Source organism: Anabrus simplex, chromosome 2 (genome assembly GCF_040414725.1).
Source record: "Anabrus simplex isolate iqAnaSimp1 chromosome 2, ASM4041472v1, whole genome shotgun sequence".
Classification (NCBI taxonomy): Eukaryota; Metazoa; Arthropoda; class Insecta; order Orthoptera; family Tettigoniidae; genus Anabrus; species Anabrus simplex.
The window spans coordinates 983,190,585-983,209,793 of record NC_090266.1 but is presented as its reverse complement, the minus strand read 5'-3'; the positions used below and the strand labels follow the sequence as shown (position 1 = coordinate 983,209,793).

The 19,209-nt window shown below is 39.5% G+C and overlaps 1 protein-coding gene across 2 annotated transcripts in view; it reads right to left on the bottom strand.

The window, feature by feature from the left end:
* The window catches only part of Polr3I (RNA polymerase III subunit I), a 183,156-nt gene that overhangs the window by 21,196 nt on the left and 142,751 nt on the right, over positions 1–19,209 (bottom strand). Inside the window, exon 6 of one of the 2 annotated variants that reach the window (XM_067139607.2) lies at positions 15,313–15,762. The exons of the other annotated variant lie outside the window; for it this stretch is intronic. The gene's annotated coding sequence lies outside the window, so the exon portion shown is untranslated. Of the gene's footprint in view, positions 1–15,312; positions 15,763–19,209 lie in introns of those variants that run through there. 2 annotated transcript variants of the gene reach the window in all.

Below are 19,209 nucleotides of genomic sequence, written 5' to 3'. Positions count from 1 at the left end.
CTTCTGAATGAAATGTGAAATACAAGCACAAATAGGTTTACTGGGTTATTCAGCAATATCAAAGAAAACCAGAGAGCAAAATTGAACTTTCCCAAAGCTATAATTTACTCTCTAAAGTTCTGGAATTCAAGGCCATTTCCCTAACCTGCCTCCTGTGGCAAGGGCTCTAATCTGTGTTGGAAATCATGTTCCTTTCACAAGGGATGATAAAGAACAAATTCAGGGCTTGGAAAAATGCGATCATATTGAGCGGTAATAATTAAATTTTGTGAAGCGATAAATGAGGTATTTTTAAATAGATCTCACACGACGTGAATCAGGACTTTGAATTTACAATGTGCTAAGCGAGAAATTGCCTTAACGAGGAATGCGCACTACGAGGTTGTATTGTCTTTTCTCGAGTCTGGTTAAAGCGAAAATGTTATCATTACTCCACTGGTGCTTGAAATATGTTTTCATGATACACAGGTGACTGTTTAAAAAAGAAAACTGAAAAGTTTGCCACAGAAGCAACTGGAGTGATACTACTCTTAATTCTTCAGAATAAAATTGAACATCCGCGTTCACGTCTCGGAATTAGAAAAAAAACTTACGAGCAAGCCATAGTATAGAAATCTGCAAAAACGCAACTTTTGAACAAACAGATTGCCGTTACATACTGATTGTAATGTGTGTGGAGTTTTCCCCAAATTTAATGAAAAAATCTGATAAAACGACAATCCGCAATAGCGAGTAAATTTTTCGCCACTAGGAAGTCTTGCTATAACGGACTTCTACTGTATTTAAATCAAAATTAGTGTTGATAATATCTTAATAAAATATCAACAATATAAATAATCCAAAGACTATAAAGGTAAATCTAAATAAAAAATTGCCTTCTATCAAAGAAAGTCATTGATAATTTCTTATACTTTTTCTGAGTAGATATCTTCAGCAAACATTTTCTTTTACTTAAGACATAATCTTAATTTAAACAGTGTCACTGACACTTTTTCTACGTCCATAAGAAGACATTTCTTGCAAACAATTTTTGCATGTTTGTTCCGACATAAGTAGGTTTTGCACTTTTATCATGCTTTATTTGCTGCAGCAATTCTTCTTTGTCCTCTTGTAGCATGATTGATATCTTTTCCTCTTCTTGTTGCTGGACTCTGAAATATCTTCCAAGCCCTCTTCTAATTGCCCTTTCAGTTTGTATTTCTCCAGGAGACCTTAAAGTGGCAGACTCTTCTTTGTAGCTGCTCCAATAGTACACTAAGAGCTAATGTTTTGAGATACCCACATCTAGTTTGTTATTTTAAACATAATGGTTTGATTTGTGTGGGTCTATATTAACTTCAAACAATGTATCAGTGATATTTTTAAAAAAAGTTAAATGAAAAGACAGTGAACATGCCTTTCAAAATGTGAATATAAGTTTTAAAATTAAGAAGCATGAAATTAGAACAAATAAATTAAAAGAAAATAATGATTGACCAAGAAAAATATCTGGCCTTGAATAAAGTGAAAATGGGTCACTCATTTAACCCTGAAACCTTTGAAAATTTCTCAAATCTCTTGAACAAAATTACTATTAACCTGTTGCCTTTTACGGACGATAAAGTGTCCACCAAATCAATACAGCCTTACAATCACTCTTAGCGATCAATTAGGTTTACAAAAAACACGGTACATGTTTCAGCTCCTAAGAGCCATCTTCAGCTGTTACAAATAGTCTAAATTAAAATAGCCATAAAGAAGACATTGCCTACATGATGGTGTGCACAAGCATAATAAACATTTAAAACAAGGTCTAACACACTGAAAACACCGTATGCACAGTATGTATCAAGTAGGTTCAACTTGAATCCTAAAATAAGTTCATAGTCCAACTTAAAATCTTCAAATTACAACATTCCCATTTTAAAAATCCCCCTTACAGTTAAAACATATGCCTTTCCTGCAATGTTCGTTAAAAACTTATGTTGTCGGCACACGTTAATGGAAGAGGGAAATACTCCTTAAGGTTGAATCCTATGATTGTATTGATTTGTGCGGAACTTTTCTATTTGTAATAACCTAGTACGAACATGTATTCTTATTCTTTCCTCTACAGTTGCCTCCCTTTCTAAGTAATGTGGCCAAGCTATGCACTTTTTTGACCTACAGCAGTGGCCGCCAAGCTGGACCAAAAGCCTTTTTGTATTTCATCGTGTTTATTGCATGTTCTACTTCTTCTATCACAAAAGGATTGAAATAAATTGTAGGATACTTGACTTCATTTAGTTCTTCGTTGTTTGGGTAGTAGCACTTTGTACAAGTGTTGTTCTGCCTCTTCTATTTGTTTTTGTTCTTCTTTGTCTTGAAACATGTCTTTTGCTTTCTTCTTCTCCTTCTTCCTTTATTTATGGGTTCTCTTTTTTAAAAAGCTCCTTTTAGCGTCTACCTCGAAGATCTTTTGCTACCATGTGTTTTACTTCATCCCCACCCAGTTATACCTGCTCCCTTCATAAAGTTGCATGTCCTCCTTATTGAGTCTTCTCAGATGTTTCTTCTCTCTTCACCAGGCAGTCCCAGTGTGGAGATTCTGATTCTTCCCAGCGCCTCACATTCAAAGCGCATGTGTTCAGCTGATTCTTCTGCATCGTTACATTTCCTACATACATTGTTCCAGCAGTTGCTTAGTATGCTTCTTGTTTGGGATCTTTATTAGTTCTTTTGCAAGCCTGCATTCTGGAGCATTTTTCCAGTTTTCCATTTGTTTCTTTTGTGCCCATTTACCTATGTAAATTCGGGCTTGTCTATAAGAGATCCCACATACTGGTTCTGGGCCCAAAAAAGGTGTTTCTGACCCTTTTCTTGCCAGTTCATCTGCTTTTTCATTACCTTCTATGCCTGCGTGCCCAGGTACCCATATTATTTTAACAACATTGTACTCTGAGAGCTTCAGGAGAAGTGTATGACAATACCAAACAATGTTGGATGTAATCCGGACAGCTTCAAGTGCGTTAATGGCTGCTTGGCTATCTGTAAACATGAAATCCCGGTTTTCCTCAAGGCATGTAATGATGGCTATCACTTCATCTTGGAAAACATAAGTGTATCTGCCTAGACTCATTTTGATTGATCTCTCAGGTTCTTTCCCGTTGATCCCTCCTCCTGTCCCCATCTCAGTCCTTGAGCCATCTGTCCACCACACAATATCTTCCCTACCAGTTTTCCATCTTTTTTTTTTTTGTTATCTGGGTCTCAAATGGTTCCTCAAAGATATACTTTGGAATCATATGATCAGCTGGCATGTCAAAAACTTTCACTATTATTACTCTGTTAATTTTACAGTGTCCAAGATTGGGCCTTTGAGCCTTCCAGCATCTATTTTGCGCCAATCTATGTGAGCTCATTCTAGCCTGTCCCTCTATAAAGTTACTTAATGGAGGGAGATCTAGTAGGGTATTAAAGGCTTCTGTCGGCGTAGTTTTCACTGACCCAGTTATGGCTATACCTGCCATTCTCTGCAGGCTATTTAGTTTGCTACTGACATTTCATTGTCTTACTTTCACCCATCAAATGAAATGAAATGAAATGAAATGAAATGTCGTATGGCTTTCAGTGTCGGGATATCCCAGGACGGGTTCGGCTCGCCAAGTGCAGGTCTTTCTATTTGACACCCGTAGGTGACCTGCGCGTCGTGATGAGGATGAAATGATGATGAAGACAACACATACACCCAGCCCCCGTGCCATTGGAATTAACCAATTAAGGTTAAAATCCCCGACCCGGCCGGGAATCGAACCCGCGACCCTCTGAACCGAACGCCAGTACGCTGACCGTTCAGCCAATGAGTCGGACACCTATCAAATGATTGCTGCATAGGTCATCAGTGGTCTACTGATCATTGTGTACATACACATTACCATTACTGGCTTTAGACGACTGTCCTCTTGCATGTATACAATAGGTTCTTAGCTCGGGTTATGTTTCTTTCTACGTGAGGATTCCAGGTCTAATATTACACCTAAGTGTAACACTTGTTCTTCCATACAGATTTCTTGCCCAAAGAGCTTCAGTGTCCTTGTCCCCTCTAATTTCTTCCTTCTTCTGAAAGGGACCAGTGTTATCTTGCTCGGGTTGACTGTGAGTTGTTCTTCCCAACACCAGTTATCCACAAGGTTAAACGACTTTCGCTTTGCATGAGGTCCTGGATGACACTCATCACCTTACCTCTTACCACAATAACAAGATCATCTGCGTATCCTTGTGTATAAAATCCCTCATCATTGAGCATGACTATGATTTTGTTCACCACAAGATTCCACAGAAGAGGAGAAAGGACTCCTCCTTGCGCATAACCTCGGGTTGCTCTAACTGTCAGCGTCTCTTCAAACAGAGTTGCCTTTATTTTCCTCCCGTCTAACATGGATCTAATCCATTTTACGGCAGTCTTGCTCACCCTACTCTCTTCAACAACTTTCATCATTGAGTTCTAGGTTGTATTACCGAAGGCCCCTTCTATGTCTAAAAAGGCCGCCAGAGCTATTTCTTTCTATTCTAGGCCTTCCTCTAGTTTGCAAACCAATGATGGAGTGCTGTCTCAGTGGATTTGCCAGGTCTGTATCCAAACTGATTTTCATGTAAGGTTGAGTTCACTTGTACAGTTTTCCGGATGTATTTATCCAGTATCTTCTCCATTGCTTTTAGCATGAAGGAGTTTAAGCATAATGGTCTATAGGCTTTGGCTTGGGCATAATTTGCCCTTCCAGGCTTTGGTATGAATACCGCTTTAGCCTTAGACCGTGATTTTGGCACGTACCCCAGAGCTAGACTTGCTCTAAAACGGGTCTGTCAGGGCCTTGATGATTATCTCCCATCCTTCCTGCAGGAGTATTAGGAGTATCTCATCTGGCCCCGGAGCCTTTATGGACTGGAACGTGTTAATTGACCACCTCAGATGGTTAGGTTTAATTAATTGGATGGCACAGTTCCTATCTGCTCTTCGCGGTCTGGCCTCTGTTTCAACCATACCTTCCCCTTCTACTTCCTCGGTCTCGGGAAAATGACAAGCTAGCAGCCCCTCCAGCATCTCCTTTCCTGTCTGAGTGTATGTTCCATCGGGTTTTTCCAGTGTTCCCACTTGATTTATATGTAGCTTTTTAAGAGCCTTCTGGAGCCTTGCTGCTTCAGTGTTTGATTTCACTTTCTTACAAAACAGTCTCCAAGAATTTCTTTCTGCTCTCTGTATCTCTAGGTTATACACAGTGAATTTCCTATGATATACGTCCTAAATGCCATTTCTTGATAATTTTTAATATAATGTTCTAACCTCTTTCTTCATTTTGGCTAGGTTGTTATTCCACCACCTAACATTTTTGGTGGTTTGCTTTTCTTTAAGGGGACACTTGTCATGGTATGAGGCTAAAATGGCCTCTTCTAATTGTTCAACTGCCTAATCCAATTCTCTCCATCCCCCTACATTAGTTTGGATCTTTCATACAGCCTGCCCTAGAACTTCTCTGTATCCATCCCAGTTCGATCTTTTAGGATATCTGTACAATTCAATATCACATTGCCTCACATTTATCGCAAATTGGATATGCTGGTGGTCTGCCAATGATGGCTCCTCCAGCACCTTCCAATCCTTAATGAAGTTTGCCATATATGTGGTGCTCAATGTGATATAATAAACTCTAGTAAAGCCTCACCCCTTTCATTGCATCTGCTCTGAGTACTAGGTGTTTACCATTCCTCTTTGTTTTGGAAATCAATTCTTCAACATCTTCCGATGGAGGCGGATCCGTTGAGTCGTATGGAAGGTACACAGAGCCTATTGTTATTTTTCTGGGACCTTCCCAATTTCCAAGTTTTATTTTGGCTGCCACTAAATCCCTTGAACAATGTTTCTCTAAGAGAAGACATTTTAATTTTCTGCTCACAAGTAAACATGTTCAGGGCATATTCGATGTAGTATCGTACATTAGCTTACCTCCATATTCCGCCAGTCCGGCTACTCTGCCCTTAACTACCCATGGCTATTGTATAAGAGCCATGTCAATAGCTTCGGACTTGAACTTCCTGACGAAATTGGCAACAGCTGCTTTTTTTATGTTGAAGGATGGCTTGAAGAACTTTCAGCACCATCCTCGCCAACGGTAGGATTTATCCCCCCCCCCCTTAATTACTTGAAATTTGATCTGCCGAAGTCCAAGCTTGGCCTTAAGGTCTCTCTTCTTGAGCTCTTCAAAATCTCTTTCATTAAGGGCCAAAACAATTGTCCTTCCTGTATCATCGGTAGTTGTCGCATTCAGCACTCTCCACTCTTTCGTTGGAAGTTTGACGTCATGCTGAAGTCTTCTGACAAGAACATCTTCAACCTTCATCTTGTCAAATGGAGGTGGGAACTTGGTGATGACCTTTGTAATATTCAGCATCTTCTTGGCTTCTGCCACCTCTAAATTCTCTCCTTTCCAAGGATTGCAATTGGCTACTGTCTGTTCCAGCCAACTTTTCGTTTCTGGATTTGCACAGATCAGTACCATTGCTCCACTTTCAAGACTCGAGGAAGACTGGAAGACATTCGTCCGACAGCGGTTTCATCTGCGCTATCAGAACAGATGAGAGCTCTTTCACGTCTTCCTCTTTCAGTTTCCCATCTGGGAAGGTTTTAGGTATTATGGCTACCTTGATTGAAGTAAGTCTTTCTGAAAAGTACATGACCATTTCTTCTGTTTCTTGGCAGGCGGTTTTGTAGCCGAACTTGATGGCGTACTATCCTCCGACCTTAGCATTTTGGGAGGATAGCCTCTCGCCGATCCCTGTTTCTTGGCTTCTTCTCCGTCCAAGTTCCAGCTGCTATTTTAGCTTCTTTCCTCTCTCTCTTCCTTTCCTTACAGTATACGCTGTTGCGAGGTGGTCTGTCGATATATAATGTTGATTTTCGATGCAGAAATCTTCAGTTCTGTCTCTGCTGATGTTCCTGATTTGCTTGTGGTAGCAGTCTGCTCTACTGGAGCTTCTGTTGCCATTTCTTGATTTGTTTTGGCCACAGCCTGTCCTAATGGGACTTCTGTTTCCATTTTTACATCTTGGGCTTGCTCCTCGATCTGCTCTGCTGGAGTTTCCATGGCTTCCCTTGATGTCTTGAGTTTTTGAAAATGGTTCTTTTTGAGCATCCATGTTTCAATCAATCATAGGGTTTTTGTCCCATCTAGGGTCCTGAGCGTCGTTCTCACCATCCGTGATGAGGCATACAGCCAGACGTCCTCCCGCAACTCAGGCTCTCCGTAGAAGAATCCACGCCCCTCAGTCGTACATCCAGCGGTTCGCCCGTGGCCCGAACCTAGCCAGGTTTGATCCCACTTCAGTAGGCCTACTCACGTGGTTTCCACTTGGCATTCCCATGTCTGAGTTCACAGACATGAGTTTCCCCCTAGGTTGGGTTCGTCCCTTTCCCAACCTGTGGCTCGTTCAGGCTACGTAGAGCAAAGTGATGTGTTGGTTCCAGCATCCTGCAGTGAACCTTCACCTCAATCACCAGCACCACTTCACGTGAACCACCGTATCACCCATGTTGAGGAACCATGGATGCCTCTCTAGCATGTGTGGGCGAGGTTTCCACTTCCAAGCCTTGGCCTGGGCTAATAACAAGCATAATGCCTCAAGATGTTTTCTGGCAATATCTGTTTTTGATCCGCGAGAGGGTATTTTATTTCCCCCTATCCGCCACTTGGAACGCGCCCGATAGGGGAACAGGTAAGAAAACCCTTACGGTGTCTTTTGCTTTTCTGATTGATATTCCTTTCTTGCATCATTATATTTTTGTACGGATGTATCTATTGGCAATATTCTTGTGCATCTCAGCGCCTTCAGTGTGTCTTTCCTTACTTTACAGCAGTTGTGATTAACCGAGGGTTTCGCTTGTGATTTTGTTGATTGTTATATATGACGATATCTTTGATATATCTTTCTAAATTGGCAATGGCATTATCTATATTTCCTCCACAAATTGTTTCTGTTACGGCACTTGTGTCCATTTCAGCTAATGTAATTTTGTCAACTATTCTCCCCCTCTTGGTTTTCTGTTTTCCATTTTCAGTCTTTTTTAAGCTTGCTCTGCTACCACAACTTACTGCAACGACCCAAGGACACTCTAAAAGAAAAAGGTTCAAACAACCAAATACAAGAACAAGAAACAAATGCTACTTACCCTGGGTGCAGTAAGCTACACAAATAAGATGTGGAACGGACTCTTAAATCAATTAGAGGTAAAAGGCCAGGATCAAAAACAAAAAATTACACTTGACAAATTACTAATGGCACAAAGTATACCAAATGATAAGACAAGACCTTCTTAAGGTGGAAACAAAATATTTCATTAATAAATAAATTTAACTTACAATAAATTAAAACTGGAAGAAGTTTGAGAATTTGATTTTACCAAAATTTAAAGAAAATAATAATTGATGAATAACAAAAACAATTCTTAAATAAATCTATTATACTGGCCTGTAACTACAGTTTCCTTTTGATAATTAAATTTAAATGAATTTAAGAAATCTACTAAATGAAAGTTGAAATTTCTTTCAACCGAATTGATGATGATGATGATGATAATGATGCTTGTTGTTTAAAGGGGCCAAACATCTAGGTCATCGGCTCCTAATGGTACGAAATGAGACAAAATGTGGTAACAAATTAAAAGTCCAAAATCCCCCACTAACCAGAATTCAAAATGTGAGGACGAAGAATGAATGGACGGATATTTGAAACAATAAGTGGATCCGACCCACAATGCCTCACATTCACAGAAACTGACGTAAAACAATAGTATTACAGACCAAGGGACTGCTTCTATAGCATAATACTGAATCGATGATGCTTGTAGTCTGAAGGAGTCCAAAATCCAAATCATTAGCCCCTCGTAAGGGTAGTTATCGCTAGGAAAGTAGAACCATGGTATTTGCCATGTTGCGGTATTAATCAAAAGTAGCGTAGACTCGTGGTATTCCATATATTATGGCACTACTCACAGGTAATGAAATTCGTAGATGTAATACAGACCTATGGTGTTTCGCACATTACGCCATTTACAGGCAACGCAAACCTATGGTGTTCATCACATACGTGTACTAACCACATGGACCCGCACTACCCCGTGGTCTTCCTCATATAGTGTGTATAGGTGGAAAACTCTCATTCTTTATACTTGTGTGCTGATAGATTACAGAAACATGGTGTCGTTCACCCATGGTGTTACTCCTAAAGTGGTACTAATCACAGGTACTGTAAAAGCTGGCAACGCACTCTGTTGTTACTAATCACAAACCTATTTTGTACCTAACATAGTGGTACTACGCGCAAGTAAAAGTGACGCATGATGTTCCCCGTGTGGTGGTACTAATCGCAAGTAGTTTCATGGTTCTAATACAATCACCCCCCTGGTCGCCCCTTTTAGTCACCTCTTACAACAGGCAGGGGATACTGTGGGTGTATTCTTCGTCTGCGTCCCCCACCCACAGGGGGTTTCAACCGAATTGACCTACACCATAAAACATTTAAACAATAATCATGGTAACACGGTCATGTAAATTCTACAACTGAAAAGGCATCCAGAATTGAAATTAATATAAACCAATTAAATCAACAAATTAAATGATTAAATATAAAATCATAGTAAAATATTCCCTGATACAATCACAAAATATTAAGGGAAAATATGAGTGTTCCACCAAAACTACAGAACAAAATCACACACAAACTGTAATGCTGCTTCCCAAGCCAAGCTACTATTAACAACAGGCAAGGCCTGCATAACCAAAGTATACAAAAACGAGAAATTATGCAAAAAATAATGAAGGAAAGAAAATAAAACATGGATATGGGTAGTTCAGGTATGCATTAAAGAAAAGAATTTAAGAATTAGGAGAATCAAATTTCAACTCTCTAATAAATGCGGTGATACAGATGATGATGATAATAATAATAATAATAATAATAATAATAATAATAATAATAATAATAATAATAATAATAATTACATTAGATAGTAAGATTTAAATTTCACTGCACATAAACATTAAATTGAACACAGGGCAAAATCATGGTTATAGAATTTAATGTGAGGTGGCCTTGGAAGCGGCATGATGCACATATGAGGTACAATTTAAACATCCAACACCAGAAGAGGAAGTAGAAGAATACTATTACAAGAAAACAGTCAACACAGGGCAAACCCACAATAAAATAATGCTAAAAATAGAGATCACATTACAAGCATAGGAAAATATTGATAGAATGAAATACACTATAATAAGAAGATACCTAAAGAAATCAGGAGTAAATATTAAACACAAGCAAGAATCCCAAATAAATACAAAAACTTATGGGATGACTTTTACACTCATAAGCCCATATATCACAATTCCAAATTACCTCAGTTATCCCATCTATATATATATAAAATATGAGTTTTGTCTGTACATTGCTCAGAATTAGAAAAGAATGGCATTTCTGTATCGGTCATGTACACAGTAACAAGGAAATGCACTTTTTACTTTTCCGTAATTTCTGTCTGTCTGTCTATTTTATTCAAGCTGAGTGAAAATGTAGTTTAGGGGAAGGCCTAAAATTCAATTCTTAAATATTTATGTCATTAGTGGCCCTATCTCATTGAAAACTGGTATACAAAGTCAGAGAATGAGCCACTACAATCTAGGCTGTAAATAATTTTATTCACGCTGAATGAAATGGTAGTTTAGGGGAAGGCCCAAAGTTTAATTCTCAAATATTTATATTATTAGTGGTCGCATCAATAAATACTACATAACCAAAGTTATATAGAATTAAATTTCTGAAAATTTATATTTTATACATTTTTACCGTACTGGCTATGATAACAGATATTCATGAATTTGTATTTTTGTTGCCAAGTCCATATCGACGCCGATCCATGAGAAAATGGTAAACAGAAAAATGAATGAAAATCGGTAGAGTCGGGGAATAAGAAACTACAGTCTAAGCTATAAAAAATGTTATTGACCCTGGATGAAATTGTAGTTAAGGGGAAGGTGCCTAAAATGTAATTTTTAAATACCAATGTTTTTGGTCCTATCGAAACGTACGACATAACAAAAGTTACAGAGAATACAATTTCCGATCATTTATGTTTTATTCAGTTTTACCGTACCGACTATGGTGAGTGGTATTTCAGAATCGGAAGAAAACTAAATGTGAAGGCCTACAATATCGAAAGAGCCATAACATTGATCAACAACATTAATAACATTAATGTTATTTGCTTTACGTCACACTAACGACTTTTACGGTTTTCGGAGACGCCAAGGTGCTGGAATTTAGTCCCGCAGTTCTTTTACGTGCCAGTAAATCTACTGACACGAGACTGAGGTATTTCAGCACCTTCAAATACCACCGGACTGAGCCAGGTTCGAACCTGCCAAGTTGGGGTCAGAAGGCCAGCGTCTCAACCGTCTGCGCCACTCAGCCCGGCGACCATTGTTTGTTGTGATGTTATTTGTCTCTTATGCTGCCTCTCAACCCCGATAGATGGGATTATTGCTGCGTACCGAGCATAATTGCCTGACTGAATATTGGCGGGAAATAGCCACGGAGTTAGAAAACTCTCTTCTTTAGCATGCCATTCCTGTGGTTCATACAATTTCTGGTACAGCTGGTATGTAACACACTTCTTCATAGTATTCCAGTTATTCGATCCCTACTCTGACGCGCTGTTTTGAATGAGCAGTATGCAAACTTAAGGCAGAGGCTGACTTAGTAGTAGTATGGCCTGGTCTAGAATAACAATATAGGCCTATTCCAAATTATAGCACCACAATTCACTAAATAACTAGAAATTCATCGCTGAAAAGAGCCGTTTCTTAGAAAAGCTTCTTCGTCTTCACTTTTATTAAATTCTACATTCATTTTATTCCAAATTATCACTGAAGAGGGGGTTTCTCCTCTGGCTTGGAGGAAAAATTGCCTCCAAGTCAGATATATTTTTCTGCCGCCAGTGTAATGAATTGATATTTTCAGAGTCATCGAGCACTCCTAGGAAACAGATTAGTAAAAGGGCATAGTTTTTGCCCTGGGAGTCTCCACTATTCGACCCTCTCCCCGCCGAAAAAGGACGAAGAGTGTTCACGAATTACGGCTGTCTGCTGCTTGGTCATTCCAGCTCTGGAACTTTGGACTGTTAGATCAGCAGTGTAGTACTGTTCGTTAAAAGTGAGAAAATGTGTGGTGTGTCAATTGATCGAGTACTTCATATGAAAGCATTGCTTTTAATCGCGCCATTCCTACTGATGTCGTTGTAATGTATGTTAATTTCAGTTGGGAAAACCACTAAGACAGTCTTTCTGAGGATGTAAAAAGGCAGGTGAGAGTGAGTGTCTACCATTATAATGAAAACTCGCCAACCTGATTGTGACTGATGGTATGCAAGCGGGTCTATCATTTCCATGAAAATTCCCTAACTCAGTCTTCATATGAGAAAAGGTGTTTGGTGACTTACCCGTCGCGTTTCTAGGGTAACGTTAAGAGCTATGCATGTTAATACAATCTTACTCACAGCGTATACACGAGAATTCCGTATGCAACGTAGAATTCCGTAGCGAAGCACGGGTACATCAGCTAGTTAATAATATAATTACTTTCACATAACATGGTTTCAGATTTTTTAACAAACAGAAGTTATGAATTAATTCATATTAAACAATGTTTCGGTCGGTGAAGAATATTCAAACAAAATCAAGTGCAGAAAGTCATTGCCGAAAAGTCCTTTATAGGTAGGTACGTATTAATGTACTTTCTTCCTACGGCATCATAAATAACTTGAATAGATTCCATAACTGTTTTCTTTGTTGAGTCAATTTAAGGAAATATCTTCTCGAATAAACCAACGGATAGTAGAGTTTCAGTCCCAAATATGTAAAAATTTGAGTTTCCTTACATCAGCCAAGATGAATATTAGAAAAGGTAATCCAAACCTTCACATAGCACTCACTCCAAGATCGGCACACTGCCATCTGCAAATCTTAACCCATATCACTACTATCCACACCGAAGGAAAACAAATAAAATAAAATAAAGTAAAATGATTCAAAGTACATGTAATAATTAAGGCATGGCCTTAAATATAAGTTAGTTTATCCAGGAGTATCACACTCCATTTCGCCGACTACCGAACGTGTCCTCTCGGATACAAGCGTGCACACATCCATCATTGATTCCAGACAGACAACTATACTCCGCACGGTCTTACTTCTAAATTGAAGTTTCGCAAAACAAATGAGCATCGCCTTCCCTCTGTTGCCAGCGCGCTACGCCTGCGAGAACAGCTGATGCAATATGACCGCGGTAAACAGCCCTTTTAAATTGTAATACATACTCAGAAAAACGCATGAATATGGATTGAAAACAAATTCACAAGAACTATACTTTCTAACAATATCTGGCACTAAAAGAGAATATATTATTAACAATAAAAGAGAATGAGGAAATAATACATCACTAACGGCTAATGGCTGGCACAGAAAGGAGGTTATGGCCTACAAAGGGAACACTCTACTGATCTCAGAGTCACTGGAACCCTCCAACAATATGAAAAACACACTAAATATTGAAGGAAAATGCAAAAGATCGCGAACCGTACCGAATACCACACACGCTGAGCGAGATAGGTTAACCACGTGGCGAATGTAAATATTAGAGTTGGCAACTGGGTTTCGAGATCATGCTCTGCCGATATAAATCGATATGAATGGCAGCTTGGGATTGGTTGGATGCCTATGCTTCCGCGCATAACCACCAGACAGTGCCAAAATCTGCTAAAACGTCAATTTAGAAGCAGAGCCGTACGGAGTATAGTGCAGGGAGGAACATACACTCAATGAAGACTCATTCAGCGCATGTGTGCCAGTATTGATTTTCCAAGGCACAAATAGCGTTCATCTCAGCCATGACACAATAATTACATATCACACATTTAAATAATTAGAACGGTAGAATGCACCAATTAAACAGGCACATCAAACAATGGACAATAAAATGGAAATAATAAATATCCCAGTACACAAGTCAAATATGTTCCAATAAATAGAGTTTCAATTATCCACGTTACATTTTTGTAACTTTTCCAGTTTTATGGTAGTGTCCACTCATAGGAGCTTCCTTGCAACTATGATGGTTAGTACCTTCTCTTGCATTGACTTTCATTGCCGAAGACTATATCAATTGTGCTGCAACCATCAAACTAAGGATCTGTCACATCCGGTGATAAATTACTGCTTTCAAATCCCTTATACAAAAACTTACAGCCTCATCAGCTGAGTATTTAGAAGGAAAATTCCATTATCTTATTTCTTGATGATACCTGTCCTGACAACCTCTTAAAAGTAGTTTAACATCATCACATGGTCGTGCTAGCTTCATCTCAAATACGAATGCTCAAAATAAAATACTATGAGAAACACTCTACTCTGATGACTTTAAACCCGGTCAAGCCTACAGATGGGAATACTAATGCAATAAAGAGCTGAAAGTCCGTATCAACAACTCCATCACAGACATGCCCACACGCAGCCAAACTTCCTACACAGTGAATTATTTCACAATTGAAACTGGTCTGAAACGTAACCAATTACCTCAACAACAGGGGAACACTATTCTTTCTCATCCACAATAACCGATAAACACTGGTGCACTAAATAAATGTGCCAAATTGATGAGCTCAGTTCACTCTGGGGTCAGTGGCCTCAACTTGCACTCTACATCACAAGGGGAACACAAATCTACCCTAATTCAATCCACACAAGGCTTACTCACAGACTGCACACATGCTTATGATACTCATCAGTTGTTATGAGGCTATATTTTAAAGGTATGCGTTATAATAATAATAATAATAATAATAATAATAATAATAATAATAATAATAATAATAATAATAATAATAATAATAATATTATATTATATTATATTATAATGCTGGGGCTGTACCTTACTTAAGGCCACGGCCGCTTCCTTCCCACTCCTAGCCATTTCCTCTCCCATCGTCGCCATAAGACCTATCTGTGTCAGTGCGACGATGGGAGAGGAAATGGCTGGGAGTGGGAAGGAAGCGGCCGTGGCCTTAATTAAGGTACAGCCCCAGCATTTGCCTGGTGTGAAAATGGGAAACCACGGAAAACCATCTTCAGGGCTGCCGACAGTGGGGTTCGAACCTACTATCTCCCGAATACTGGATACTGGCCGCATTTAAGCGACTGCAGCTATCGAGCTCGGTGAAAAAAAAAAAAAAAAAAGTGATCACCGACATAATGGACCAACACAAAATTCTTATCATGGGATTACAGGAAATTAGAAACACTGACCAGGATTATTATTATTATTATTATTATATTATATTATATAAGGGGCAGTCACGCCAAGTGTTGGGCGGCGGGAAATAACCTGACTCCCTAAGGGGGCCAACGGCTTCGGGCGAATGAGCCCCTTTGGGTGGGGTGATGCTCCCCACAGTGGAGGAAATGCCACTGGAATCCATTAAGCAGCGTCTGTTCTCCAGGTCAGGGGTGGCTGCACAAGGCGTCTGTACTCCAGATGAGCGGCCTCATTATCACCTCACTGGATCACATCCAGAGTTGTAATTCGGGACCTAGTCCCACACAGGTGACACCTTGACAGTCAACCATGGAAGATCTTTTAAGGAATACTCCACCAGTTGAACCAAGATTTCAGAGAAGGCAGCATTCGGATACGGTGGGCTGGCACCTGAAAGATACCGTGAAGTTGGAGGCACATAAATACCCCAGTACCACATACACGAACAAGAAAAAATCAAGAATCAAGAATCAAACCAAAGCAGATAACATACTTCTCTACACACAATATTAACTCACTCATGCAAACCGGTAAACTAAAAGTGGCGCGCGGCTGTGAGCTTGCATCCGGGAGATAGTAGGTTCGAATCCTACTATCGGCAGCCCTGAAAATGGTTTTCCGTGGTTTCCCATTTTCACACCAGGCAAATGCTGGGGCTGTACCTTACTTAAGGCCACGGCCGCTTCCTTCCAACTCCTAGGCCTTTCCTATCCCATCGTCGCCATAAGACCTATCTGTGTCGGTGCGATGTAAAGCCCCTAGCAAAAAAAAAACTAAAAGTGATCACCGACATAATGGACCAACACAAAATTCTTATCATGGGATTACAGGAAATTAGAAACACTGACCAGGATGCCTTGGAATCTCAAGGGTACAGACTTTATAAAGGAATACCCGGGAAGAGAGTGATGAAGAATGTCCCACAATTTGGAACAGGATTTTTGGTCGGCCTTAAAATAATAAACTCAGTTCAAGAATTCAAATCACAGTCTCCACAACTCTCAACGCTCGCCTTAAAGGCATCTAATAAAATCTATACTATAATAAATGCCCATGCTCCCACTAATGATAAAAACAACTCCTCAAAAGACCATGAGGAAACAGAAGAATTTTGGGACCTATTGGACCAGACCATAGATAACATCCCCAAACACCATGTAAAATTATTAATAGGCGACTTCCAATGCTCAACTAGGCAGAGAAAGAAAATACCGTGACATCATTGGAAAATGGCCAGCACACAAGAAAACAAATAAAAATGGAGAGAGACCTGTGTAGAAACCATAATTTAATCTCAAAATCTACATGTTTTAAGAGGAAACCTCAAAAACTCAAAACATGGAAACACCCTGACTACACTAAAGGAGAATGGCAACTGGATCACATCTGAATGGACAAATACCACCACAAAGAGATCTATAACATCAAAGTCCTCCGAGGAATAGACACAGGTTCAGATCACTACGTAGTTAAAATTAAAATTAAACTCACTCCCCAGAGGAGATAAAAAAAGCAAGCCCTTAAAACTAAAAGAAAAATAGATCCTACCCAGCTAATCAACAACAAAAATTACCAGAAAGCAACTGAAAAAATAAAAATCACAGATAAACTTGAAGACTTAGAACACAACCTTGAACAAATTGCAGAAGACCTGGCTTCAATTAAACCACGTAAAAAACACCAATGGTGGAAAAGTGAATGTGATGAAACAGTGGAGAAAAGACATCAGGCATGGCTATTACATCAGTCTCAAAAAACAGAAATATCCTATCAAAATCTAGTAAAATAGGGAAAAGAAACTACCCAAGTCTTAAGAAGAATAAAAAGACATCATCATAAGGACACACTGCAGTTAATTGAAGAACAATTCAATAAAACTCCATCAAGGGACTACTACAAAACCTTCAGAAAGCAGCTCCAAAAATATGGACCCCCGACCCTACTGATGAAGGATGAAAATGAAAAGCTGTCTCATAACAATAAAGATAATGCAGAAATTCTGGCTAAATATTTCAACAAGCTTTTAAATTGTGAGGAACCTACAGAACTCCTTCATTTGGACACCAACACCCCGATAAAAACACCACCAGAGAACATCAATCCCCCCCCACAATAAAGGAAGTCCACCAAGCTCTGAATAAATTAAAAAAACTACAAAGTGCCAGGAGAAGATCAGACCTTTGCAGAAATCTGAAAATATGCAGGAACATCAACAAAAGTTGCCCTCCATCAAAAACTTGTCTCTATCTGGATTAAAGAAGAACTACCAGAACACTGGACAACAGCCCTCATTCACCCACTTCACAAAAAAGGAGACAAAACCAACCCTAATAACTCCAGGGGAATCTCGCTTCTAGACATAACATTCAAAATCTTTTCAATAATCATCCTAAATAGGATAAGTTTACAACTTGAGAAAGAACTAGGAGAAGATCAAGGAGGTTTCAGACCCTGGAGGAGCTGTCCTGATCAGATCATGAGTCTTAAGTTGATAATGGACTATAACAGGAGAAGAAACAGAGATATGTTGATAACATTTGTAGATTTCAAGAAAGCTTATGATTGCATCCATAGAGAATCTCTGTTTAAAATTTTAAGGCACCTTGGACTACACCCCAAATTAATAAACATGATACCGGGCGAGTTGGCCGTGCGCGTAGAGGCGCGCGGCTGTGAGCTTGCATCCGGGAGATAGTAGGTTCGAATCCCACTATCGGCAGCCCTGAAGATGGTTTTCCGTGGTTTCCCATTTTCACACCAGGCAAATGCTGGGGCTGTACCTTAATTAAGGCCACGGCCGCTTCCTTCCAACTCCTAGGCCTTTCCTATCCTATCGTCGCCATAAGACCTATCTGTGTCGGTGCGACGTAAAGCCCCTAGCAAAAAAAATAAACATGATAAAATTGACTCTCACCAACACCAAATCAAAAGTGAAGTTTAGGGGTGAAACATCAGAGACATTTGAAATTAAAACTGGACTATGGCAGGGAGATGGGCTCTCACCACTATTATTTAATCGCGCTCTAGAAATGGTAATGAGGGAATGGTTTAGAAAATGTCCCCCAAAAATAAAGATTGGCCGAAAAATCAAAACAAACTGCCTGGGTTTCGCTGACGATTTAGCATTACTACCAGTGGGCATAAAAGAAGCAAAAGCCCAGATATCAGAACTTCAAAACACTGCAAATAAAATTGGCCTCAAAATATCATTTGAAACAACAGAAATTATGCCCCAAAAACCAACACAACTAAAAGAAGTTACCATAAATGGTAATAAAATCAAAATAGTAACTCAATTTAAATATCTTGGAGAAGTAATAACACATAACCTAAATGAAAAAATCTCAATCCATACAAGAACAAATAGATTAGCCCTCTATGAACCATGTGACCTTGCCGCGGTGGGGAGGCTTGACGCAGATAGTCGAGCTGCAGGTGCAAACATATCAGATGGGTATCTGTTGAGAGACCAGACTAACGAATGGTTCATCGAAAGGGGGGTAGCAGCCTTTCGGATGTTGCAAGGGCAGCAGTCTGGATGATTGACTGATATGGCCTTGTAATAATACTCAACATGGCTTAGCCTGTGTTGATACTGCTGCATGGCTGAAAGCTGCGGGAAACTACGGCCATAACTAATTCCCGAGGACATGCAGCTCTCCCTGTATAAATGATGTACTGATGATGGCTTCCTCCCGGGTAAAGTATTCCAGGGGTAAAATAGTCCCCAATTCGGATATCCGGGTGGGAACTACACGAGAGGGGACAACAATCAGGAAGACGGATACTGACATTCTGCGAGTCGAGAGTGTGGAATGATGGAAGTTTGAATCATTG